Below are 26,996 nucleotides of genomic sequence, written 5' to 3'. Positions count from 1 at the left end.
AGGTCTTTTCATCTCAAATGGCTGTAAGTAATGTAAAGCAAGAGCAGCTTCTCAGCCAGTGGGCCTTAAAAGTGTAAGCAAATACCATTTACTGTTTCCACTTATTTGCGTTTGCTGATTTGGACCGAAGTTTCACCCAGTTGTTAAAGATTTATACGGTAGGTTTAACAATGCCCTGTGATTAAGCCTTTGGCACAAGCAGTGCAAAGGACATTCAGGGCATGTTTGTACTAACTTATCTCGGTAAAGGGAAAGCTGTTCCTTTAAATTATGTTTGCTGTGACTCTGGAAACTGAGCAAACAAAGTCTGAGGGGAAACTTCACTCTCAAGCAGAAGTGACAGAAGGTACGAGGACCGAAGGACAGGGATCTTCAGTAGGACATACCTGCCTCAGGATTCACAACTGAATTGCAAATCTTGAACCATTTTGAGTTCAATCCGGATTTGTTGGACATAACCTCATCCCGATGGCAAAGGAGAGACTGGTTCAGCCCCAGACTGTCAGGTGAGTAAAATCCTGTTCTGGGGCAGGGCGGGGAGATGCTGGAAGAGGAACGGTCTGGGGAAGAAACCTCAAACCACAAACAAAGGCACAAACCCAGTGCCCCACAAAGAACTGACTTTGCTGTACAAGCAAAGTCACACTGAAGGAGTCCTGTGCGACCCAGCCGGAGCACAGCCGTTGAAATGCTGGCTGAGGGAGAGGAGAGGCACCTTGGCACAGCTTGACAGGCATGAAAGCCACCGCAGGGAGGAAGCCTCGTCCGAGAGGAGACCCAGCCTGCACAGAGCGGGCATTAATGTCACAAACTAAACAGCAGACAGCCCCCAAAACCAACCGACCAACCAACCAAACTGTGTGTCTTTTTCCAAGGGCAGGACAAGTTGTGATTTTTTCCTGGCAAATGTTTACGTGTGATCTTGCTTTAAAAAAAAAAATACATAAATAAAATAAAGACAGGAAATATGAAAAACAGCCTGTTTTCCTCCTAATGCCAGGCTGATCCTTCCCTTTAGCCAATCTTTCCTTTCGTTCTCAGGAGACCAATTGCTGTGTATCCAGCGTAGCTGTGAACTCCGTCCCAGCAATTAGGTATATTTTTAAATGTCCAAATAAACAGGGACTCAGATTTCATAAGATCAAGCTAATGCTTGAGATATTAAAGTACTGACGGATTCAACTGTTATAGTAGAGCTGCCACTTCCAGATCTAGTTGACAGTAGGAAATTGCACTAAAATAACAACAACAACAAAAAAAAATCAAAACATTTTGCTGAACCTGCAAAAAAGGACTAATTGGCTGGCATTCATTTTAAGAGAGGGACAGAAATTTTATTCAGGTCTAATTTTCTCCAGACTCAAATTGGGACTGATAAACCCATCCACTTCAAGATCAACTGTAAATATTGGAGTATGTGTGAAATGCCATAGTAATTGCCAGGAAAGAAGAGCCCAGGGACAAAGAACCCATTGTCCCACATTGCCATAATTTGGAGAGGACATTTGCAAGACAATGTAAAATGCTTTAACTATATAATTACCATTATCTGAGTATGTGCCCAATGCCTTGGGTTTTCACTCAAATTCTCCTTTTGGAAGTAGCTTGTTCTGTGATTTCTATAGGCAATTATCATTTTCCCCACAATAGTGCCTGGAGGCAATGTTTCATGTTTCCAAGCAGCTCCCCATGGAAGCAGCCCCATTAGATCTAAAATAAGAAAAACTGACCAGACTCACTAAAACCTAAAACAATCTGGAAACCTCGTCTCCTCCCTGCCTCCTCTTTCCTAGCCAAAATCATCTTTGAAAGAGATGTCTATGAAAAAACAGGTCTAGCAGGTTACTCAATCTGCAAAATTTGGACTTTGCTGTTCCAAAAGGGAGGAATCCCTGAAACAATGACCTCTTCTTAGGAGAAACCGCAACCAGCTCAAATAAAACCCAGGATGAGTAATAGGGACACCAGGGATTTAGAAATCTAGACAAAATGCCTACTTTTCACTTGGGGACAGAAATGTAGGAAATATCAAATGAAAAATAACCAAAAAAGAGAATACCCAAACTGGTTCATTTTTTTTTCTTTAATTATAGTATTGTCCAGAGCTCTTTGGAGCCTGTCTCATGTCATGCTCTTGTACTTACGCTGAGTTCCTACTCAAGTAACTCAGAATAAAAACTATGGGAGAAATATAAGAGTATTCAGAAACTATAGTATGCCACTCCCAGTCTAGAGATGGGGAACTAAGATCCAGGAAAATAAAATCCCTCATGTGCTCAAAATTGCACAGGGAACTGCTGCAGGGCTGAGAAATGAAATCTGCTCTCACAGGACCCAATTCTGTGCCACAGCCATGAGATCCACTACCCACATCCCAGCCTTCCTCTTTCCATGCTGAAAAACTGGGGAGGAAGGAGGAGGGTAACAACTGCTGTCAGAAGGAAAGGTCTGAAAGGGAAAGCTTTGCCAATCTTTCACGGCACGTGGGCAGAGTGAGCTTCAGGGTTACGGTTGAGGAGATCACGTTGCTTGTTTGCCAAAAAAAAATAATGTGGATGCTCATGCAGGCAGAGAGCACTGCACACGTGCTCTTACTTGCGCGGTGTAACACCATCCAGTGCTGTAGCTGGCAAACTGTAGGCAAGTGGTAGTGGTGGTGGGGCTTCTGGATGTGAGAGCCTAAGCCCTGGGCTAGTCCCTCAGCCCCAGGACAGAAGGGGCTGCTCTGCAATGGGAGCTGTAGTCCTGTGAGCTTCCCTTCCTGCCAGGGTCCTCCCCCAGGGCTAGAAAGAACCCTTCTGGAACGGGGAGGTTTGCATGACTGATGCTGTTTGCTGCACCATTTCCAGAGTTGTCTGTCAAGTATTTTTCCTGAGTTACTAAAGACACGTGCAATCAGTGTAACAGGCTAGAAGAATAATAGCAGTTTATGTCAGGTTTGAAATTAGCTGAAATTAGCTCGATGCAGTTGACAAGGATAGACTGGCACAGCAGCACTCTGAACCTGCCTGGCATTTCACACCAGTAGAAACCACTCTGACAAGATTCTGATGTCTTACTGACTTCTGGCTCCCTTGCAGCTACAAATTTGCAAGCAGATGCACCAAACAGGCACCCCTTGGACCCTCCACCCAACAACCACGAGGGAGGAAAAACTAAGAGCTCTACTATTCCTTCATCAACAAAATCATCCTTCTTCTTTCCCCGCTTCTGTATGGAAGCTTTCAAATCAAAACCCCTTTGAGTTCTTACCTCTCTGCAGTTCAAATAACCACCCGTGCTCATTTCTTCCATAGGAAGTGTCTCATGCAACCAGCAAATCTGGAAATAGAAGTGGGTATCATTATACTTTTCCCCAAGAGTGGCACAGGTGATGTCTGCCCTGGGGACACCGGGGCTGCCTGCTTAGTAACGTGCTGCCTTGAAAAATCTTCCAACCACGACATCTGCTAACCTCTTCCTATCAGTATCCTGGCATTGCCAAACCTCCCTGCTTTCAGCAAGGGCATTATTTCACCCAGGACATTATTTGTCGTACCATCTTATTGACTAAGCCATTTCATTGCAGACTAAACTTTCTATACCTGAGTCCTTTAATTTTTTTAAGTGTCAGCTTTATGTTGTATACTCTTCCCACGACTAAAAGGCATGACGTGGTCCAAAGAGAAGAGAACAAACAAAAAGGGACAAGGACTCACAGCTCCTATGTGCCACCCTGTAAAACAGGAGCAATGGCCAGGCAGAATGCTGAGGGATTTCCTGGGTACTCACATCATACACTGGTATCTTACAACTTGAGGCTACATCCTGTGATTTGCCCCTAGCCCTGAGCTGGTAGTCTTGTACTGCCCCCAGCCTGGGAGACACAGTGATTTGGGTTTTAATTATTCACTTACCTTCCAGGGATAAGCCTGGAAAACCTCATGAGTTTTGGACCACAGCTACTTAGCAACAATTTCACTAGTATCCTCTAAGCAGAAATATGGAATGGGATGGCATCGGGGGCAACAATATTTCATAATCGGCAAGAAAAAGAAAAGGGGGCTTCCTCTAGAGGCAGGAGTTCTTGTTAGTATAGAGAGAGATGTCAGTGATGTCAGAGGAACAGGATGAGTTTTAGACATTTTACTCCTTAAGACTCTCAAAAGCTTCAAGCAAGGATTTACTTTCACCATTGCACATGTGCTAATTTAAGGAAAGGAATAAAAATAAGGTCAGGTTTTTTGTTTAATTAGTTTTAAGAGCTTATAATGAAAACCAGAAGGGCTTGTAGATTTCCACTTCTGCTCTTCTGTAGGCTTTAAAAATTAGGTTGACTCCTACACAGCTGGAGAGCCTGTGTGTTTATATATGCATATATATGTGTACCTACACATATATGTAGAACAGCTCCAGAGGGGGAATTCTTTAACATCTTTGCTATAGCCCATAGCTGTGTCTACTGCACGAGACCCGGGGGATGAAGCATGGAATGCAATGAGATAGGGCTAGACTACTCTGAGATGCATGGATTGAGCTGAGATGACAATTATTAGTGGCATACAAGAAAGCACATCATTTTAATTATCGTTTTTGAATCATAAAAAGTCATAAACAGTCAAAAAGATAATTCATGCTGGCAGCAGAAAGATACGCAGTTATTTACTGTTATTCATTAAGTATATATTGATATGTATTAGTTAATTAACACAAAGTGGCTGCTATAAATATTCCATGTTTGATGCAGAGGGAATTGCGTGAAGGCATGTATCCTTCTCTGTTATGTGTAAGTAGGTTAATTAACACAAAGTGGCTGCTATAAATACTCCATGTTTGATGCAGAGGGAATTGCATGAAGGCATGTATCCTTCTTCTCTGTTATGTGTAAGTAACCATTTATATTTATAGGACACACTTATTTTGTGCCTATGTTTACACACGTATGCTTACCTCTACCCATAGAAGGTCCCACGACACCGCACTTAATTCTGGAAACATTTTTAGAACTAGCAAGGCCATTTGAGTCATTTTTAGCCATTTTAAATGTACTGGTTTCTCTCTGCAAGCCCCGTTCACTTGGTCTCATGGTATCTAAAGCACATGGCTGTGGAGGCTATGTTAAACGGATCCAATGTATTTATTTTTAGTCTCTGAAGTGTTTCTAAAACAGGTTCTCTGTAACATATGTGCAAGACATAAAGGTTTTATTGCCACAAGCGTGTAATGAACTGCATAATTCTTCTTGGTTTTGCGTGCTATAAATAAGGTACCATTATTAAATCACAGCAATAAAACCATTCCGTTACCTTTCTCACCTGAAAGACTACCTCAAAATTGGAGTGGTTGTAGTTTGATTCTGTTAGAACTGGTGATAGAACTCAATCTTATTTACAAAATAAGTAAAAAATGTTTATTTTCTGGAAACATGTGGGGTCAAACAATTTGATATTCTTTCAGGCAGCATCTCCAAATAAATCGCCTACTTTTCCTGGTTTCTGCTGTGAACCTCTTTGGACTGTGTCTCACCCTCTGGGCAATCTGCTCCTCCTGTTTCTCTCCACCCCTGTGCCTTAATCAAATAATACTTTGGCCTTGCACCTAGATAGTTCAAATTCCTTTGTGAAATGTCATGTGCATTGCTTTGGACAGGGACATGTGCTCAACTGTCTTTTGCCACCACCTAAAAGAAAGGGTTGGGATTGTTAACACTTCCGAGGAGGGTTATTCCAGCAGTGACAATGAAAACATAAATATGGGTATAGTTAGGCAGCTTGGGGGCCTGAGGACTTTAGGTTAAGGTGTTACCATGCCCATCCTTCTGCTGGAAGGTAGTCCCCCTGAAGCAGGGATGACTCAAGGGGACACAGGAGAGTGTCTCACAGCAGCTTAAAGTCTCCGCATTAGCTGAAACCACCGATGAGGCTAAATGAATTCCCAGCTACATCTGCCGAGAGCTAAATCTGCCAGAGCCCGGGGCTGAGGCTGTGGGTGTTACTATTCCCCTGACTCAGACAGAAATATCTCCCCATGCAAAGGCAGGCCAGAGCCTGTGCGGAGCCCCAGCGCCTTCAGCTGTGTGGCACTCCTTAAGGGATCGGCACCCACGTGAGCCGCGGCGGCTGCCGATGAGTAAAGCCTCCTGCTGGATTTCGGACTCTGCCCCATCCCTGTAGGAGCTGTTCTCCTCTCATTACGATGCAGAGAGAAATGATTTAGAGATGACAATCTGCTCCGCTTAAACCCGAGGAAGGGGGGGGGGGGGGGGGGGGGGGAAATATAAATCAGTGCTTAATACGTGAGCAGGGATGTAATGGGGGACTGATGGTGGTGGGAGGCAGAGGTTTGTTTTCAGTTTGCACAAGACTTGCAAAATAATTAAAGCATTTTAGATAGAAACTGATAAGATGCAGCAAAATTGGCGTTTTGCATGTGCATTCGGATTGTGTTTAAGGAAGAAATATTAAAGAAGGCATGTTAACTATGAGGGCTTGAAGAGAAAATTCTTGCTTTAAAAGAGGCTCCATCTGGTTCATCAAATATACATGAAAGGTGCATCCCTACATTCAGTGTGCAAAACCTTCCAGATGAGTCATTAATAGGGCTTATACTTGGAAAAACTTCCAACACGCAAAAAGAATGAAAACATGATATGACCTTCTGCCTTTCTACAGCATAAAAACCCTGTAGCCAAGACAGCAATTTCTGCATTGAGCCCCAAAACTTTCCATTGAGCTAATTTAAAGGGGCATCCAGTCACGGATGGATTTGGCATTGAGCTAATTTAAAGGGGCATCCAGTCATGGATGGATTAGGGGCTGGATGGGGCTTTGAGCAACCTGCTCTAGTGGGAGGTGTCCCTGCCCATGGCAGGGGGGTTGGAACTCGATGATCTTTGAGGTCTCTTCCAACCCAAACCATTCTATGATTCTATGATTTAAGGTGATGGCAGAACTGCCACACCGCAAGATAGCTCAGTGCAGAGGTTCACTGCTCTCCATGCTGAAAGCACCTGCCCCTCTGCTGGTGGGACACAATCCCCACGTATCTTCTGCAGCCACTCAGGCACATCAATACTGTTACCTTGTCCCTGGTGGTGGCAGGGACACGTTATACAATCAGACAAGGGCAATTCGTCTTCTGTGACTCTGTGCCCCATATGGAACAACCATACAGTCAAGTTGTATTCATACCTATTATTTCCTGCTTTGAAACATCCCCGAGTTGCACAGGTGGAGATTTCAGCCTCTCTCTAATCACAGAATCACAGAATGATACGGGGTTAGAAGGGACCTCTGGAGATCATCTAGTCTAACCCCCTGCCAGAGCAGGTCCACCTAAAGCAGATTGCACAGGAACGTGTCCAGGCAGGTTTGGAATGTCTCCAGAGAAGGAGACTCCACCACCTCCCTGGGCAGCCTCTTCCAGGGCTCTGCCACCCTCAAAGGAAAGAGGTTCCTCCTCATGTTTAGATGGAACTTCTTATGTACAAGTTTGTGCCTGTTCCCTCTTGTCCTGTCAGTGGGCATCACTGAAAAAAGACTGTCCCCATCCTCCTGACACCTGCCCTTTAAGGATTTGTAGGCATTGATCAGATCCCCCCTCAATCTTCTTTTCTCCAGACTAAAAAGACCCAAGTCCCTCAGCCTCTCCTCATCAGAGAGATGCTCCAGGTCCCTCATCATCTTTGTAGCCCTCTGCTGTCCCCTCTCCAGCAGTTCCCTGTCCTTCTTGAACTGGGGAGCCCAGAACTGGACCCAGTGCTCCAGATGGGGCCTCGCCAGGGCAGAGCAGAGGGGGAGGATGACCTCTCTCCACCTGCTGGCCACACTCTTCCTGATATTAATTAAGCAACCTTCATTACCCTTCCAGACTAGACCAATAGCACTGCATAACATTGGCAAATTGAGCATTTTTCATTTGCAAATCATTAAGCATGAGTCCCTGCTTCTCACAACACATCCACACATCCAGGTCCACACTGCACAAGGAAAAAATCATTAAGCATGAGTCCCTGCTTCTCACACGCATCCACGCATCCAGGTCCACACTGCTCAAGGAACGTTGGTCTCTTTTAAAATTCCTATTAGCATTTTACCTGGCATCCCCAAGTTCAACTGCTCTTGTACAACTTAATGGCATTTGTTTAGATGGAACTTCTTATGTACAAGTTTGTGCCTGTTCCCTCTTGTCCTGTCAGTGGGCACCACTGAAAAAAGACTGGCCCCATCCTCCTGACACCTGCCCTTTAAGGATTTGTAGGCGTTGATCAGATCCCCCCTCAATCTTCTTTTCTCCAGACTAAAAAGACCCAAGTCCCTCAGCCTCTCCTCATCAGAGAGATGCTCCAGGTCCCTCATCATCTTTGTAGCCCTCTGCTGTCCCCTCTCCAGCAGTTCCCTGTCCTTCTTGAACTGGGGAGCCCAGAACTGGACCCGGTGCTCCAGATGGTGCCTCACCAGGGCAGAGTAGAGGGGGAGGATGACCTCTCTCCACCTGCTGGCCACACTCTTCCTGATATTAATTAAGCAACCTTCATTACCCTTCCAGACTAGACCAATAGCACTGCATAAAATTGGCAAATTGAGCATTTTTCATTTGCAAATCATTAAGCATGAGTCCCTGCTTCTCACAACACATCCACACATCCAGGTCCACACTGCACAAGGAAAATTGGTCTCTTTTAAAATTCCTATTAGCATTTTACCTGGCATCCCCAAGTTCAACTGCTCTTGTACAGCTTAATGGCATTTGCTGGTAAATCACATTTTTTTTACATTGGAAAGTAAAATTTCTATACAGTCAAATTCCTGGAGGCTGAATTATGTGTGAGTCAAAATGCCTATCTCTGCTGCTGCTGTATGGGCATCACTTGCTGGTTTTACTGTTGTCACCTTCCTCTTTTTCCCTACAGACTGCTCCTTTGGTCTTCTTGAACTACGGGGAAGTATGTTTGCCTGCAAAGCACATTCAGGTAGGTGGTGACGCTGCAACCAGACAGGTGATCTCAGATGGCATGTGAATATACTGGGGATGGGTTACCCCTGATGCAAGACCTGACACTCGCCTACCTCTGACTATCAGAGGTGAATATCTTCTTCAAAAATTCACTACAATCACTCAGACAGGGATAGTTATGGTCCACACCCGCTTGAATCATTCATTCTCCATCACTGGTAGCTTGACTGCAACCAGAACAATGTAATACTAAATGTGAATATATCCTTGAAACTCATCCCTAGTAGCTTGACTGCAACCAGGATCATGTAATACCAAATGTGAATGTATCCTTGAAACTCATCCCTGGTTTTTAGTACACCTAAAGCAACTGCAAAAGCCAGGACTCTTTGACTGACACATCAGTAAATTGTTTCTCAATAATTTCTTAGAGTATCAGTTTTGGAATTGGCCTTCAGAAAGACATTCTGTTCTTGAATTGTTCATTAAAAAAGTAAAAAAAAATATTTTTTTTATAACCACCATAATAAACAAGTGTCCCCTCACCCTTGCCCCTCCTGGAAACTATGGAAGTCTTTCTCTAAGCCACTGCCATATTCACTTCTCATCAAACATCTTGTTTGTTAAGGACTGTTTGGTAGTCTGGCAGCAAGCTGACTGTTTAGCATGGACACCCTGTGTTCCTCTGATGGACCAAAAAAAGAGTATCTGGCAAAGACAACAATGCTGGTTTGATAGGGCTACTGAACACATAGTTACATCCTTGGGCAACCCAGCTGAGTGAGTTTCTCTCAGCATCCTTGGGCAACCCAGCTGAGTGAGTTTCTCATGCAGCTTCTTCATGCAGAAGGCTCCTTCTCTATCAAGTATCTTTGTAAAAGCCCAACAGGGACATCCACGTACTTTCATATTCACCAGGTAAGTGAAAGGGGAAAATAGTCTTTTCCGTGTACACACGCACCCCAGCTATTTGGCTAATGATTCTTTTGGACCTTTACATGGTTTTGAAATTACTCCTGACTGGTGAGCAGCTCCTCTGAAAAATTTAACGTATTTTTTAAGAAAACACCAACAGCATTTTGCTCCGCATTGCAAACCATTGTTGACATTGCAAAGTCCACAAAAGAGAGGCAGGTCTCTGCCCCAGTCTGAGTAACATGGACAAGGGGTGGCCACTCGAAGCACAGAGGAACTTTGATATAGAGGAGATTGTTACAGGTTCATCTCCTCGAGCGGCAAGGCATAAAAAAGTTTATAGAGGCAGCAAAAAATAAGCAATTGTTAGAGTTTAGGGTTAGGAAGGATTAGAGGTGTAATGTTAATTGTGGTCCAGTTAACAAAAATGCTTCCATCACATGTGCAAGGATCAAGCCTTTGGGGCTTTAGTCATGGGACAGTAAGAAAGGTGCAGGAAAAGAAATGTCCTCTTCTTTCTTTTCAAGCTGTCTCCAGCAGCAGCCGTTTTTATTTTGCTGTTCCAGTGAGCCACAGAAACAGAAAGAGGCTTAGTGAATCTCTATACCTCAGAGTAATTTACAAACCAAACTTAACACCACAACCAACAAATGGGTCCTTCATACACTTCCAGTAACACTGGAAACCATCCCAGAGAAACCACCAGTTCCAAACAGTCCAGAAGTCTTGGCAGAATTGAAGTCAGGATCCAAATTTAACAGGTCTGAGCTGCGTGCTGTGGTTAAGGTTATGAAAGGAGAAAGCAGAACTTCTCATCTGTAGAGCCAGGAAGCAGAACGACTCAGGCCCAGCACAGGATTTCAGGTAGCGACCCTCCCTTTATAAGGATAAAACATAAAGCCCTCAAAAATTTTGGAAAGCAGAGGATTCACAGATGATGTCTCAACTGTCCCTGATGTCCCAGGGTCAGCTGGAGTGACCATGGGGGCAAGCAAGGAAAAGGTTTGTGGCACAGATGGGTTCATAGAGGTTTCAGAAGACCCAGGGTCAGCTGGAGTGACCATGGGGGCAAGCAAGGAAAAGGTTTGTGGCACAGATGGGTTCATAGAGGTTGCAGAAGAACAAAAATCGAGAAGCTTACCTTGTATCTTATATATTGGATATACTGTAATGCAACAAACCAGTGATACGTGTAACTTCTCAAAACAGCATCTAATGACTAATCCATAGCACTATTTTATGCCCTTCTCTCAGCAAACTGTCAATTTTATATTCACATTTCCTATACAGCATCTCTTTCTACTGTTCATGTGAGCCCCGTCAGTCACAGAATCACGTTATGTACTTAGAAAGGCTTTGACAGCTGTAAGAATTCAAGAAGACAAAGGCAGCAGCGAACGCTTAAGTCATCGGTTCACATTTAACCCAGCTTTGCAAAGGCTGAAGGATCAACTGCTGCTTTGCCTTTGTAGTAATTGGCCTCCTAAGAAGATGTCTGGGAGTGCTGGCAGAGTCCCTGTACCCACACACGGAGCAGTGGGTCACATAGGGGACACACTGGCCCTTGAAGGCAACTCCAGGAAACAAAATTAAGTCCCTGAGCTCTCCATTGCTACATAATCATGTCTCTTCTACCTTCACTTCTCAACAGCTATGGATTTCTCTTCACTTATCTGCACCGCAGGAGTGAGTGTTGTTAATAAGTTTTAGAAGGCACCCAGCCCTGTAAAAGGCATTAATTCTTCTATTACAGGAGGAAGTACACAAATAATAGACAGATTAACAGAGCTTTCTGTTTAGCTTCTGTTTTCTATTCCATAATGTTTTCAGCCTCAAAAACAAGGACACGGTCATTACCTGTGTCTATTCTAAATCAACTAGTAATCTACTGCTCACAAGTGACAAGAGGGAGCTGTCATCAAATGAGCAAATACAGTCATTTTTCTAGTAACATCTGCAGCACTACAACGTGTCATGGCAGGACCACCATGAGCACGTCAGAGCAATGTTCAGGATGTTAGAATAAGGCTTGTAAGGTGATGATCTCAGACAAAAATCTTGGAAAGTCCCAGTATCCTAAACGGGCTTGTAAGGTGATGATCTCAGACAAAAAATCCTGGAAAGTCCCCAGTATCCTAAATGGATAATGCACTGTAGACGCTGAACTAACCTGAACTAATCCTCTCTTTTCCTATTTTGTTGGTTTTTGTTTGTCTGTCTCCAGTTCTAATTCAGATAAAGCTGATGGAGCTGTGGAGGCTACCTGTCTTCTGCTGCTCTGCTGCGGATCCATCCTCTCAGTTGCCATAGAGACAAGATCTGGAAGCCATGGATGGGCACGGGAGTGAAGCCGCCGGCAATCTCCAGCAGGGCCTTTCTCAGCAGGTACCGAGAGAGTCAGGCTCAGTCTCTGAAGGTGAGGAAGAGCCAGAAGATGCTAACTCGGTGGCCCAGGAGAGGGACTCACACACCCATTACATTGCCATTCAAAGAAATTCCAAGTACTACCGGTCCATGAGACTTCCAAGCAGAGGGAAAAGAAAGACTTCGAGAGAGGCAATGCACATGGGGCATGCTACAGGTGAGTACTGACCCAAACAGAGGTATGCTTCCTTTTCCAGTCAGAGGAGCAACTGTAGGAGTCACTGAGATTAGATAAGGGACAGGGGAAGTAGAAAGCAGGCTCAGTGGTCAGCATGTTACAGAACACCCCTGCCCCATGGCACAGGGGTGCCATTCTTCTTTGCTCAGCTTGGAAATGCTAAATGGTTGGATGTTTAAACACACTTCATAGCGGAGAATCTGAACCAACGTGGGACTCTGCCGCCCCTCTGCTCTCTAAGAGAAAAATAATCTAAACAGGGAAAGGCATGAAGTGTCAAAGAAGTAGGAACTTCTTTAGCATAGAGAAAGGACATATTCAAAATTAGTGAGATCTACACCAGTAACTGTATGGCAAGCTGAACAGCACAGAGAGAAAAAGGCAAAAACATTTAGGGACCAAGCTTGTGCAAATTGCAACAGACCACTGTGAGAGAGGAGCAAGACTTCTCCGAAAATGCAGTTACTGCCACCTTGCACTGAATAAAGCTGTAAGAAACACCTAAGCTCCCTTTGAACTAGAAGTCTGAAATATCAGGAACACCATCCAGAACACACACGCGCCCAGGCACGGCTTCAGCAGAAATGGAACAAGTTGGCTTTCCCCAAGTGTGAACAGCACAGAGCACGACTGCAAGGCCAGGCTTTCACGGAGCTGGCACCTTGTCTGAGCAGCTAGCTCTCCGTGCAAGAAACGAGATGAAGATATGAGAAGCTGAAAAGAGAGCCAGGAGAGGAGCTGTCGCAACGCGCTCGCTCAGCAGCACTTGGAAACAGGGCTGCAAGAAAAAAATGGTAGCGGTTTGAATCTAAATGCTAAATGAGAGAGACCTGGAACTATGAACACAGAAAATGCCCTTTGCTTCAACTCCCACGTGTTCAGAGAAACAGAATTTTATAACTCCTTGGCAGTAAAAGGAATTGCAGTGAAGATACCTATCCTATTTTCGGATTATAATCTAATAGAAACAACGCACCGGACTCTGAACTTTGGCCAGTTGCATGAGTCAAGACATACAATGCTGCTCCTGGTGTTTGGATGCTATGCAAGCCCCTGAAAGCCACTGCTTTGTTATGCAGCAGCAAAGCACACAGCTTCAGCCCCTGAAAGCAGACCAAGTTCTCTAAGAAAAGAAAGAACTGACATCCTCCACCCCAAAAACAAAGGAGGTCTGGGAAATGTCCCCAAGAAAATAGGTGTCTCCTGCCTGCCTAGTCAAGGGAGACACGCTATTTCAGCAGTATAAAGGCCCATTCAACCCTGTGGCATGGACAGAAGGAAAGTTCCCTCCCTTCTCCAAGTTTCCAAGCAGACAGCAGCATAGCAAAGAACTCCTGTTTAATATTCTGCTACTGTTGTCAATGAGGTTTGTGGATAAACTGAGAGTCGTCTGTGCCAGAGCAGAGCTGTTCTCCACCCTGCAGGACCAGGGCAAAGCCGTCCTTCTCACCACCTTCCCAGAGCCCTGCAGCAGAGCCAGCACAGAAGAGACCTCTCTCCTGCTCCCTGAACGTCACAGCATCCCATCCACACTGCTGCCCAGGAGGCCCTCTCCACTGTCACCTGCTGCAGCAGGACCTGCACAGGAGGAGGCACCTTCTTCATACATCTGCAGCATCACAGCATCAGGACAACGGCACAGGGGGACATCCCTCCTGTCTAGCCAGTGGCATTGAGGAAGGACAAGCTAGAAGAAGGGCTCCTCTCTTAGCAGCTCACTGGAGCATCCGCAGAAGCTGACCTGTGCTTCCCTCCTGCACCCCCTGCTCTGTGTTACCACTGCTTGAAACGGGACCTGTTCCAAACAGGGCTTTTTCTTCCGTATCTGCAATTGTTCAGCAGGACACACTGGGAACAGCGTTTCTTTTTCTCCAGTCTGTACAGCAAGACCTGGGCTAGGAGAAAATAACTCTCTTTTCTCCGGTATGACTGTAGCAAGTCCAGCTCAGAGCTACAGCTTTTAAATTCAGCTAGGATTGTATAAGCAGCTCTTCTACCCTCTCCCTCTTCTCCACTGATTCCATCCCCTCTCCCCAAATCTGGACAGCTTCTACGCCTCATTTATAGCAGGAACTTCTTCTGACAGCATTTGCTGACGCGCATGGAAGCAAGGGATGGGTGAGCTCTTTTTATCTTGCCTTCAAACCCATTTGAACAGCAGCTATCCAAGAGGCTGACTCAAGCTCAAATGTTAACCTGCTCGCATTTTGCTTAGGGAATGACAAGGGGGGAGGAGAGGGGAAGGAAAGAAGAAAGGCAGAGAGGGAAAGATATAGGGAAAAATACAGACGCTCGCTCAGCAGCACTTGGAAACAGGGCTGCAAGAAAAAAATGGTAGCGGTTTGAATCTAAATGCTAAATGAGAGAGACCTGGAACTATGAACACAGAAAATGCCCTTTGCTTCAACTCCCACGTGTTCAGAGAAACAGAATTTTATAACTCCTTGGCAGTAAAAGGAATTGCAGTGAAGATACCTATCCTATTTTCGGATTATAATCTAATAGAAACAACGCACCGGACTCTGAACTTTGGCCAGTTGCATGAGTCAAGACATACAATGCTGCTCCTGGTGTTTGGATGCTATGCAAGCCCCTGAAAGCCACTGCTTTGTTATGCAGCAGCAAAGCACACAGCTTCAGCCCCTGAAAGCAGACCAAGTTCTCTAAGAAAAGAAAGAACTGACATCCTCCACCCCAAAAACAAAGGAGGTCTGGGAAATGTCCCCAAGAAAATAGGTGTCTCCTGCCTGCCTAGTCAAGGGAGACACGCTATTTCAGCAGTATAAAGGCCCATTCAACCCTGTGGCATGGACAGAAGGAAAGTTCCCTCCCTTCTCCAAGTTTCCAAGCAGACAGCAGCATAGCAAAGAACTCCTGTTTAATATTCTGCTACTGTTGTCAATGAGGTTTGTGGATAAACTGAGAGTCGTCTGTGCCAGAGCAGAGCTGTTCTCCACCCTGCAGGACCAGGGCAAAGCCGTCCTTCTCACCACCTTCCCAGAGCCCTGCAGCAGAGCCAGCACAGAAGAGACCTCTCTCCTGCTCCCTGAACGTCACAGCATCCCATCCACACTGCTGCCCAGGAGGCCCTCTCCACTGTCACCTGCTGCAGCAGGACCTGCACAGGAGGAGGCACCTTCTTCATACATCTGCAGCATCACAGCATCAGGACAACGGCACAGGGGGACATCCCTCCTGTCTAGCCAGTGGCATTGAGGAAGGACAAGCTAGAAGAAGGGCTCCTCTCTTAGCAGCTCACTGGAGCATCCGCAGAAGCTGACCTGTGCTTCCCTCCTGCACCCCCTGCTCTGTGTTACCACTGCTTGAAACGGGACCTGTTCCAAACAGGGCTTTTTCTTCCGTATCTGCAATTGTTCAGCAGGACACACTGGGAACAGCGTTTCTTTTTCTCCAGTCTGTACAGCAAGACCTGGGCTAGGAGAAAATAACTCTCTTTTCTCCGGTATGACTGTAGCAAGTCCAGCTCAGAGCTACAGCTTTTAAATTCAGCTAGGATTGTATAAGCAGCTCTTCTACCCTCTCCCTCTTCTCCACTGATTCCATCCCCTCTCCCCAAATCTGGACAGCTTCTACGCCTCATTTATAGCAGGAACTTCTTCTGACAGCATTTGCTGACGCGCATGGAAGCAAGGGATGGGTGAGCTCTTTTTATCTTGCCTTCAAACCCATTTGAACAGCAGCTATCCAAGAGGCTGACTCAAGCTCAAATGTTAACCTGCTCGCATTTTGCTTAGGGAATGACAAGGGGGGAGGAGAGGGGAAGGAAAGAAGAAAGGCAGAGAGGGAAAGATATAGGGAAAAATACAGAGTAGGATACAAAATGAGAAAAAAAAAAAGAGACTTGAGAAATGAGAACAAGAAAAATAATGCAAAAGAATGTAAATCCAGCGGAGAGAAAGGCTTCTATATAGGCACCCTTTGCACCAGCCTAGCTTTGGCTTATAGCCTAGGAGCTGTAAAACATAATAGATGCTTTCCTTTAACTAGAAAAAAGAGTTTGTTTCTTTAAGCAATCTCCTCTGACAGAAGGATAAAATGTTTAAACTATTCAAAAGGCAAAGAGAATAACTCAAACTAGTGTTTCATAAGCCCTTGGCAGTGTTTTAGGGAGTTTTAAAAGTCTGGGTTGCACTTTCCCTCTGAAAATCCGTAGCATTGATTAAAAGAGTGCGTCAGAAAGCAGCTTCAGTCAGAGCATAGACCTGCCTGTGCTGTCACCAGTTTGAAATGCAAACAGAATTATGACTTAGAACAAAATATTTCTAATAAAAAACAACAAGGCCATTTATCAACAGGCCTCAAACAACAGGAGGTTTCATTTGAAAAGTGAGATGCATCCTCTCCTGCCAAGTACTGCAGTAGTAAGCCATGGACTTAATACAACTTTGGCTCCCTGTGAAAGGATCAGAGGTTCATCTGAGGGAAATTGGAGAAGCAATTAAAAGTAAAGCTCCTGTCTCACCCAAATCTAGCCTTGATTTATCCAGTAAACTGAACATCTACTGTGCACCACAGTGCAGAGCAGTAATGAAGCCCTGACTTGGGAAACCAAATATTGGCATGCACAGGCACACGCAGCTAAACCTTTTCTGCTTAAAGAATGAAAAGAAACCTTTTCAGCTTAAAGAAAACTGAAGTTGGGATGAAGTTTTCAGTGGTGAGAGTGCTACTCACCTACATAAGGACTGACATTGCATATCTACCTTCACCTCTTCTCGATTGCATTTGCAGCAGTGACAAAGGCTGTACAATCTTGCACTATGCAAGCTGATGACACTACAATCTCGTTCGCAAATCCAGGATAAAATGTAGACATCTTTGTGTCTCCCTTTTGTCTTCGGTGTAAGCAAACAACTACCTATAGTAAAAGTAAAGATGACCCTTAAGAAAACAACTGTTTTAACGCTTTCTCGGCTTTCTCTTCTGTCACAGGTTCCCTCAAAAACAACGAGCCTGTCAAAGAGCCTCTGAACGTTTTACCTCATAAGGGATCGCCCTCCCCAGTAAACTCTGACAAGACACCTTTAGACGAACTATTGATCCAAAGGTAAGTAAGGGCACATGCAGGGTACTCGGTGCCTCCGCTGAAGAATACAGTCAGAGAGGTTGTTTTGTGGAGGACAGCTGGACTCAGCTGTAGCTCTGGTCTGTGCTTTCTCACCCTGACGTGCAGTGCTGTTTTCAGTCCTAACGAAATATATTGCGTAGTACTAGCTCCGTGGCATAAAGGGACTGATCAGTATGAGTTTGGAAAAGACAGTGAAGGAGAAAGGGGAAAGAAGGAGAAGGGGAGAAGAAGAAGACAGTGAGGAAGATTGAAAAAAGAGGGGAATGTGATGTAGGATCACCCAGTGGCGTAAGCAAAGAGGGCAGGCTGCCTTAAGCAGCTTCATGAGACAATAAGGAGAACCTGCAGGCATTTTCTTATGGAACATCCCAACATAAGGGTGATGCCATTCTCGGCCTTCCCAGGGGGCTCTCCTGAAGCCTGTTATACAACCCTACACGGAAAACAGGATTTTATAGCTGAAGAAGTAGCTATAAAGATGCTCTCTAAAGTATTCTGACTTTCTATTTGCTGTTTGCTTTGAAGAACTGATAGGCAACAGAGGCTTTCAGCCAAACAGAGGAAGCCCTTTTTTGTTCAAATCCCTCAACGATTTAGGTCCAGCAAAAGGCCCTGACACCACAGCCCATAAATTCACATACATCCCATAAATTTACCCTCACCCCTGGTCTCTTGCCACTGCAGCCAGGCAGAGGGAGGAGCAGCTACCTAGCCTTACATTTTCTAATATATCAGTGAAGTATTCTCCCAAACTCCCTCTTCAGCTCCTTATCTCTTGTGTGTAAGTATGATAATCCCTACTTGTGGTGTAGAAGATCAAGATAAATACTTGCCCTCTAAAGGTGCACGCCTTATACTGCACTGCATGGTCCTAATTAGCGAGCCCAGCTGCGTTGCTGTAATGCATAGTGCCTTTCCAGGCACCTTTCCTTATGAAGAGGACTCCAGTGAAAAGCATTTTAGCCAAACCGTAAAGTTGGATTTAAATTAATTAATTGCCCTGGCTAAAATTTGATTGCACTTTGGCATTGAACTGAGCATATGAAACTAGACAGTTACAGTCTGCTGCGATGTCAAACCCATCTGTCTTCCTCTCCTTGCGGCATAATCATCACTGTCAGCCTGTGACATCCTGACACCGCCACTTAGGCAGCTCTGAAACCTGCAAATTCTGATTCTCCCTGGAGCTGGAAACAATGAGCCTGTGCTGGGAGTCAGTTTTATCAAAGATGCTGCTGTGCACAGAGCTTGACAGGTCAGTACAGGTTCTAAGTCATGCGGCTGCTGAAAGCAGCCAGCACTGCTGAGCGGCATCGTCTCCTGCAACTGAGCAGAGAAATTTGGCAGAGAATGAGACCAGAGTTCCAGCTCAAACTGGGCCCATGTCCTCCTCTTCCCTGCTCCAAAAGATTGCCTGTAATTTATAAGAGAACCACTAGAAATCTGCATTGTGAAAAGTCTGCAGGAGCCTAAGGATACTGCCATTATTTGCAATAATCACTATTCTCCCCCTTCTACAGGGAAACAGGCCATTGTGTAGATAAGGCACCTAAATATTTATCACTGGTCTCAAGAAATGCATTTAATACCTCCCCAAAAGAACAAAACTGGTAACTGTCAGCTAAGAGTTCTTCTGAAAGCAGCAGATAGCAGTTCTGCAGAAAGGACGTTACAGGCACCTCCGACCAGCACTGGGAAGGTCCGTGGGGACCACCACAGTCCTGAGAGCAGGCAGGGCACCAGTGCTGCATCTCTCCACGTTCAGCAGTGACCTGCAGCAACTCTATAAATGCTAAGGCTGGGCAGGCACAGGTAGTGATGTCACTTCACATACAGCCATGCTCCATAATTTAGGAGAGGAAGTAAACACAGCTGGGCAACGTAGCAAATGGCTCAGGAAAAGGTATCGTTATCTGCACTGTACTCAGATGGGATATGGACTTTAACACACTGATTAAGGAACAGCACCTTCATACCCACTGGTGACTTGAATCTATGCGTCCTTCAAAGCTCTGAGAATAGTAGAGTAGTTCACTGATCTCAGAACATTGATGTCTGAAATCAAGATGACCTTGGACATTAGTGCTGGTGTTCCACAATCTGCTGTACGCCCTCCATAATGTAATTCTTAAGAGCATTTTTATGCCTAACTACTCTCAAATTATTTTTTCCCCCATGACCTTTCTCCTGTGCGATCCCCAGCTCCCCCTAAGAACTTTAGAGCTTTCCACAAGATCACGTGGCTCCTTCCCAGTCTTCCACATGGTCCAAAGATCCAAACCCTTGGCACAACGAGCTGCTTCCCAACAACTCGGCTGACTTGCCCTGAACATTTCAGTGCCCAGCTTCTAGCACAACTTCTGTTTTTCAGAGCGAAAGACCTGGAAGGAACTGAACTCAACAAAAGCTGCTCCTTCCCACTGTGCTCAGTCCTTCCAGCTTCAGAGTGGCAGCAGTTGTGCAGACTGAGATCATAGAAAGCCATCACAGAAAAACAACCACCCAGGGTGTCCATCCACAACTGTCAGCCTCCGCTGAAAGCAGCTCCCACAGAGACCAGAAAATTAGTCATTTCAAACCCTAGAAAGGAGATTCACTAATCAGCGTCTACTGTAGATTACCAGCTAATAGGATGTTGACTTCTCTTCGTTTCTAATACAATACAGATGTTTTAGCAGCATTACTATTATTTACCTACAGTTTCCCACTGAGTCAGACTCTAAAAATGATATGTCTTTATTATGGGCCACTAGACACGGTGGAAGAGAAACTCAACATGAAATTTCATGTTGCAAAGCTCATTGCAAGGTCACCGGCCCACCAGCTCAGAGCAAACTATTTCTTTAGGCTGGTTATGAAACCTCCAATTCAGCGAAACGAGGATCACCTAAAAATCATTTGATTACCTTTGTTCTGAGCTCAAAGAATAAAAGCAGTACAACGGTGAATACAAATAGTCACCTTCGGCAGCAAGAGGGAATCAGACTTGTTTGGATTCATGCAAATGCGTGTATTAGAAAGAAAGACTAGGCGTGTAAAATAGCAGAGCACTCTGAAGGATGCTTGTGTGAACTGGGGTCAGCATCCCTTAGCACAGCACTATTTGTCCTGGGCAGCAGAGGGCACTGCTTTTATAGCCTGATTTAACCAGAAAAGCAGGGAAAGCCTCAGCTGGGACACGCGTTGCAAAAGGTCTGACACCATACTCCAGCAGTTTCTTGCTTCTCAGGAAACAAATTTCTTATAGCTACCCCTTCTCTATGCTGCCAGTGGGGCTTCAATTTGCAAGTGGTGAAGTCAGGAATAGACGGCGCAAAGACACATTGACCAAAACTTTATATTTTGTCACACTACAACAATTTTTTGCTCTTTTAGAGAGAGAGATATATATTTTTTTTCCCTATCCCTTTTTCTGTACAATCTGAATCTTAAAAACTCTAAGAGCAACAGTATTTGCAAGGAGAATTTAAAAAACTAATAAATTTTCAGTAAAAATAGCCACTGTAGGTATTAAAATATTACTGTCCAAATCTCATACTTCACGGGATCACACAGAATAGTAAGCAATAACATACACAATTCTAATTAAGTATTCTTCCAGCGTGCAGTCAATAGAGATCCCAGTCCCAGTCTGCCCACCTATTCCACCCAGTCTCTGCTTGTCAGGTTTTTCAGCCCAGTCATGGTTTCATTACCCAACAAGGTCTAGGCTTTGTCCTCCAGCTCTCCCAATCTGATCTGCTTTATCTGCACATACCCTGAGCCTCAGGTCCTCAACCCATCTCTTTGTTTCACTCCTTTTCTATCAGCTTCAACTTGTAATTCCCCACAAGATTTCCTCAGCCTTCTGTTTCCCAGACATATCATTCTTCTCTCTTCCCTCCTGCGGCTCGTATCTCAGTGGCCTGCTGTTCCCCAGGCTCTTCACCCTCAGTCTCAGTCTCCCACCTCTCCTCCTAGCCCCAGTGCTACATTTTACAGCCTTTTCTGACTCACCATGTCCTGAAGCACCCAGATATAGGACGGTTCCTCTCTTCACAGCAGTCACCCGGTCCAGAAGTAGACCCTTCCCTCTCCATGCTTGAGTCTTGCTCCCTCTGTTTTTCAGTCAAGTAGTTTTCTCTTCATGCTGCCTGGACCCAGCACAAGGATCACTGAAGATACAGCAAGAAATGGCATTTATTCACGTTGCCTAGAACTGGACCAGGCAGACTTTACAGCTGCAACATCAGAAGCGTTTCCTCTCTCAGCCCCGAGCAGAGAGAACACGTTCTCTCCCTTGGCAGCAGCTCAGGGATTTTAGATGCCGAAATCAAAGCCTAAAGTTCATGTGTATTGCAGAGAGTGGAAAAGGGCCTATAATTTCTATGGATTTTCATACGTGTGGCAAAGACAAAGCCCTGGCAACCCCCAAATTTCAACTCGTATTTCAACTGAAACCAAAACTTCTCAAAGGATAGAACAACAGGCTTTCCGTTTTCCTTTAAAAGGGATCCAGTAATATTTTCCTAAGCCTAAGAAATTGTTAATTGTTTTTAATATCTAAAAAATAACCTGTCTATGGCAGATGGTCAGTGAGTAAAAATGTGAGCCTGGTGATTCTGAGCATCAGAAGCACCTAAAGGTAAGGATCTCATAATAGGAAGTTCTGAGCATTTTTAGTTATCAGTAAGCCTGCCAGCCCCAGCAGGTATAATTAAGGTATTTTGATGAAAACTTAAGGAGGTTCAGGAAAACAGATGAGCTCTTGGCCTTTAGGATCTAAAAATATTAGGGATGAGGAGTTCCACTTACCTCCCACTAAAAAGTCGAAAACCAAGAATAAAAATTGCACAGACACACCCATCGTCAAAAACACTGCTAAAAACCACACGTGAACAGAGAGAGCCTGAATGAACCTGAAGCATGAAAATATCCTTGACTAGGTATAACATTATTCAAATCTATTACTAACTTCACACTTCTCCAAAAATGTAGTTAGCTCAGATTAAAACAGTGCTTCTTACCTCATCTTGTGGCCTTTCTTGGTGTGAAACTCCCACTGACTAGAAGGGTTTGGGGAATTTTTAATGAATAAGATCTGCTGGACTGACTCTTCTCTTTTTAGTTTCTGGAAGAGGAGGTCTAATTTCTAAAAACTGCTATAAGAGAACATGAAAAAAAAATGCATTTCAGCGTCATTTGAAAACAAGCTCTTTCCACAGCTTTATTCTAAGGATTGCTTTTGAGTTTAGATGCATGTTAGAAATCTTAATTCAAATGATTAATTATTTTTCAAAATTACTAGTGCTTCAAAACATAGGCCAAGATTGTAAATTCATCCTGCAAACATAACTTAAATGAGATAATTGCAATAAACTAATTATAAACTCACAGCAATTATCACATTTTTACTGCAACCACGGGCCAGGTCAGCCAACATTTAAAATCTTTTCCAAGATGAGAACAGTCGGCAACCACACGCACCCCTTCTTTGCAGAATGTATGTGAGCTCAAACCCACTCTCCTTTGCCCACAAGGAGTAGAACCGTGATCATGATCCATGTCACCAGAGCGTGGCCACCTAATGATGGCCACGAGGGTCATTTCCAGTGCCTGTGTGCTTGGGGATCCCAAGAATTAGAATCATAGAATCATAGAATGGTTTGGGTTGGAAGGGACCTCAAAGATCATCTAGTTCCAACCCCCCTGCCCTGGGCAGGGACACCTCCCACCAGACCAGGTTGCTCAAGGCCCCATCCAGCCTGGCCTTGAACACTTCCAGGGATGGGGCAGCCACAACTTCCCTGGGCAACCTGTTCCAGTGTCTCACCACCCTCATAGTAAAAAATTTCTTCCTGAGATCTAATCTGAATCTTTTTTCTTCCAATTTAAAACCGTTTCCCCTTGTCCTATCATTACACCTCCTGGCAAAGAGTCCCTCCCCAGCTCTTCTATTCCCTTTCTTCCTGAGAGAAAATGGGGGTTTAGTCTGCCATGGCATTGCATGGCTTCTGTCACCAACAAGAGCATTGGGCACACAGCACCACTTGCATGGTGCTGGAGTAGGATTTTTAACTATTAGCTTTAACGTACATTGTTCTAGCAGTCAGATTCCTTCTTTCCCCCTACAACTAGACAACAGGGAATTTTAGATTGAAATACAGGGATTTTTGTCCAAAAGCTGTTTTGTCACGCTGAGATTTTACTGATTTTGATGATATGGGGGGAAGCTTTTCAGGCTCCGGATCAAATTCGTTGTTGATCCAGTGAGAGAGAAAAGAAAACCTCCTCCAAACTCCTACCCAGATGGTTACGGTTAGGTGGAGGGGGAACTTCTGCCTGAGCCTACAGTTCTGCAGCAGTGGAAAATAATCCGAGGTGGCACTGCCACGGTCCTGCCATCCATCTGCATGTCTGCCACCTCCACTGTGCTGGCACCTGCATTGCGCTCGCCCTGCAGTGAGACAATCCAGACACACACAAAACTAGCACCTCCTGGAAAAAAAAAAAAAGAAGAGGAAAAAAAAAAGAATCATTTTGCACCAGTTTAGCTGCCCAAACCTGCTCACCAAGAATGAGACAAGCGTGAGTGCTGGCATAAAAGTGGAGGTAGAAATCTGCCTCAGGGAGCGGAGTGAAAAGTGGAATTGAGCAGGTAGGTCAGCCTAAACTGCACACAAAGTCCCAACAGTTGTGGAAATAGGCAGGAAGAATGAGGCAGCGATGCCAGAGCTATTCTGCTTAGCAGAAATAGCCCAGTATTGGCTGACCTAAAGTGGCATCTGATGAATAAGGCATTCACCAGGTTCAAGTGCCTTTCCCGGTGACCAGAGAAAACGGGGCAGCTCCGGGAGGAGAGACTGATCCACCCTGGAACAGGCAGTAACATGTGGGGTGTGAGGGAATGACACAGCCGTGACTCCAACCCGGGTCCCCCACACCCAGCACGAACACTCCAGCCACCAGGGCGCTGTGAGAGAATCGCTTGTTTGCCTGCCTTCAGTTTTTCATGACAAACTTGGAAAGCTCTCTGTTTTGTCCCCAAACAGAAGAGCAAGCTTTGGAAAATCCCGGCAATTTCTGCAGGACAAAAATATCTCATTCTCGCTAAATACCACTTTTTACTGCGGTCCTGGAGCGCTGGGAACACTCTGTCACCTCACTTGGGAGAAAAAGTATTTCTCAGGCACTTGTTCCATTAACGAACGTTCCCTGTATGTCAACACAAAGGATGAGAATGAGCCTGGAAAGGAAGAAAGAGCAACATTTTTGAGAGTCTAAATTACAATTAAAAAAGAAAAAAAAAGTTCTAAAGGAAGGAAAAGTAGACTATTAGTTATTGCTGCACAGTGGAACAGATCTCCGAGACACAAAAATGCAAGCTGTGGCCTTCTGTGGCCACAGGGGGCATTTCACTCTCAGCTGGTGTTCTCACCTCTTCATAGCTTCCAACGTTTTTATTATCATTATTTCTTCTAGTGACATTTTTCTGGTTTTCATCTCAGACCAAAAGTGAAATGATTTTGGAAAATTCGAAGGAAAAAGGAAGACAGGCAGGCAGGATCAAATTACCAGACAGCTATGGGATCCTGAAAAGATGCTTTCTATTTTTGAGTGTTTTTTCATACCATGACCCAGACGCTTTTTCTAAAAAGAAATTTCAATTTGCAACAGATTTAACCCTTGGGAGTAAAGCAATGCGAGTGGCTAGAATCTGTTAAACTCTTAATTTTTGAAAGACTGCAGGTTTTTTCAGTAAATACACCCAAAAGTTCACTCTAGCAGCACTGACGACCCTTTGTGTACTAGGGAGAACTCCCCACTGCTCTCGGTCCTTCCCTTTGGAAACAAGTAAACAGTGCTTTTCCAGAATTCAAGATAACGAAGAGTCTCAGTACAGTTAATGTCCTCCCTCCCTTTTTCTAAGGAAGGAGCTTTTTAGCATCCCACCCACTTACTGAAACCCTCAGCGATATTCTTGCCCTGGCAGCAAGCCACCAAAATGCCAGAGTTTCAGAGAATCTCTGCCGCTTTATTCCCTTCCACAAGGTTTTGGCTGCCCCCTCGCTCTCCTGTCTCCCCAAACACCTTAGCCCCGGTGTTTAATGGCTGATAACCCACTTTCATCCCACATTGACCATCTCCCCCGTGACAGTCTCCTCCCCTGCAGCCCCAGCTGTCAGGCTGTCCTCCTCCTCCTCCTCCTCCCTAAGTGCAAAACAGGCTCCAGCTCTCACCCTCACCCTGATTTTTCCTATCGGTTGTCTGGTCCTTCCGACCTCCCAGTAACAGGACCAGACCTGGACTGACAGTCTTCTCTGAGTCCTCAAATCCCTCCACTGATATTTCCAGCTGTTCTCCTCTCCCCGTTCTGCCTCTTAATGACTTAAGGACCGAGCTCTCCAGTGTGCCAGATCGAGATCTAGTTCACATAAGCTGAAGGGAGTTTTTCTGAATGTATAGTCAGTCATGTGCTCTTTGGAAGCTATCCTGATATATCGTTTAGCAAAAAAAAACAATATAAAGATGATAAAGAGGAAACCATTTTACACATACAGCCCAACACACAGATTTTATGTTGTTGCATAAATTACGTTATCACGTACAGGAGAAGAAAAAAAAAACATGGTTATTTATGCAACAGGGAGAAAGCGAATGCGAGGAATCGCTGAGCGCTTTTCTGACTGTTAACTCCTCGGTTGCAATGTGGTGCAGATGACGTTGGTTTTGGTTTTTTTTTGTGCTGAGGGTTACTAACGTGTTAGGGAAGAGCTGCACCCAACCTGTCCGCAAGCGCTCGAACCCATCCGAGGGTGTAACCCGCACTCTGGAGCTCAAGAGGATTTACCCCTGGGGCGGAAAAACAATTGCCTGCACGAAGACAGATATAGATCATTGAGTACTGAGATACTTGCTGCCTAAACGAGACAAATATATCCTTATGGAAGTAGCGACGCTAAGGAAGGGGAGACGGGGGAAATGACCGAGCGGGTGCAAAGCCCTGCCAGAGGAGGAGAGGAGGAGAGCGGTCAATCCTGTGGGGTAATCAGGGGTGCAGTTCCCAGCAGGAGGGATTAGCCTGAGTTTCCCAGTTAACCTTCCTCCATCTCGGGGATTCATTCCCGGAGAAGAAACGCACCATACGCACCAGATCTGGAAGCAGTTCAGGAGAGCCCCCCTCTCCCACCCCCTTTTTTTTTTTCTTTTTTTTTTTCCTTTTCCTCTCCCTCGAAGCCGTCGCCAGCCACAGCTAGGCAGAGAGGTGGAGGGGCTGGGGGGCAGCGCTGTGCCCCGGGTCTGAGGGAGGAGAGGTCAGTGTCAGGGCTGGGGGCTGTGCATGGAGGAGAGGGGACGGGGCCCGGGCTGGTGCATGGGGTGGGATGGGGTGTGTGGGTGCTTGCTGGGGGAGGATGACTTGCTGGGGAGGGAGGGAGAGGATGGAGAAGGGGCTTCCCTGCATCTGAGGAAGGAGAG

The 26,996-nt window shown here is 45.2% G+C and overlaps 1 long non-coding RNA gene across 1 annotated transcript; it reads left to right on the top strand.

Moving 5' to 3' along the window:
- Positions 1–291: 291 nt before the first annotated feature.
- On the top strand, positions 292–17,520 carry LOC106893882. The gene is made up of 4 exons (XR_001413184.1): positions 292–506; positions 8,891–8,950; positions 12,074–12,430; positions 17,405–17,520. It is a non-coding gene; the product is annotated as an uncharacterized LOC106893882 (long non-coding RNA).
- Positions 17,521–26,996: the final 9,476 nt, after the last annotated feature.

Source organism: Calidris pugnax, unplaced genomic scaffold (genome assembly GCF_001431845.1).
Source record: "Calidris pugnax isolate Ruff unplaced genomic scaffold, ASM143184v1 scaffold232, whole genome shotgun sequence".
Classification (NCBI taxonomy): Eukaryota; Metazoa; Chordata; class Aves; order Charadriiformes; family Scolopacidae; genus Calidris; species Calidris pugnax.
Note: the sequence above shows the minus strand (reverse complement) of the source record. Positions and strands in the feature narration are given on the sequence as shown.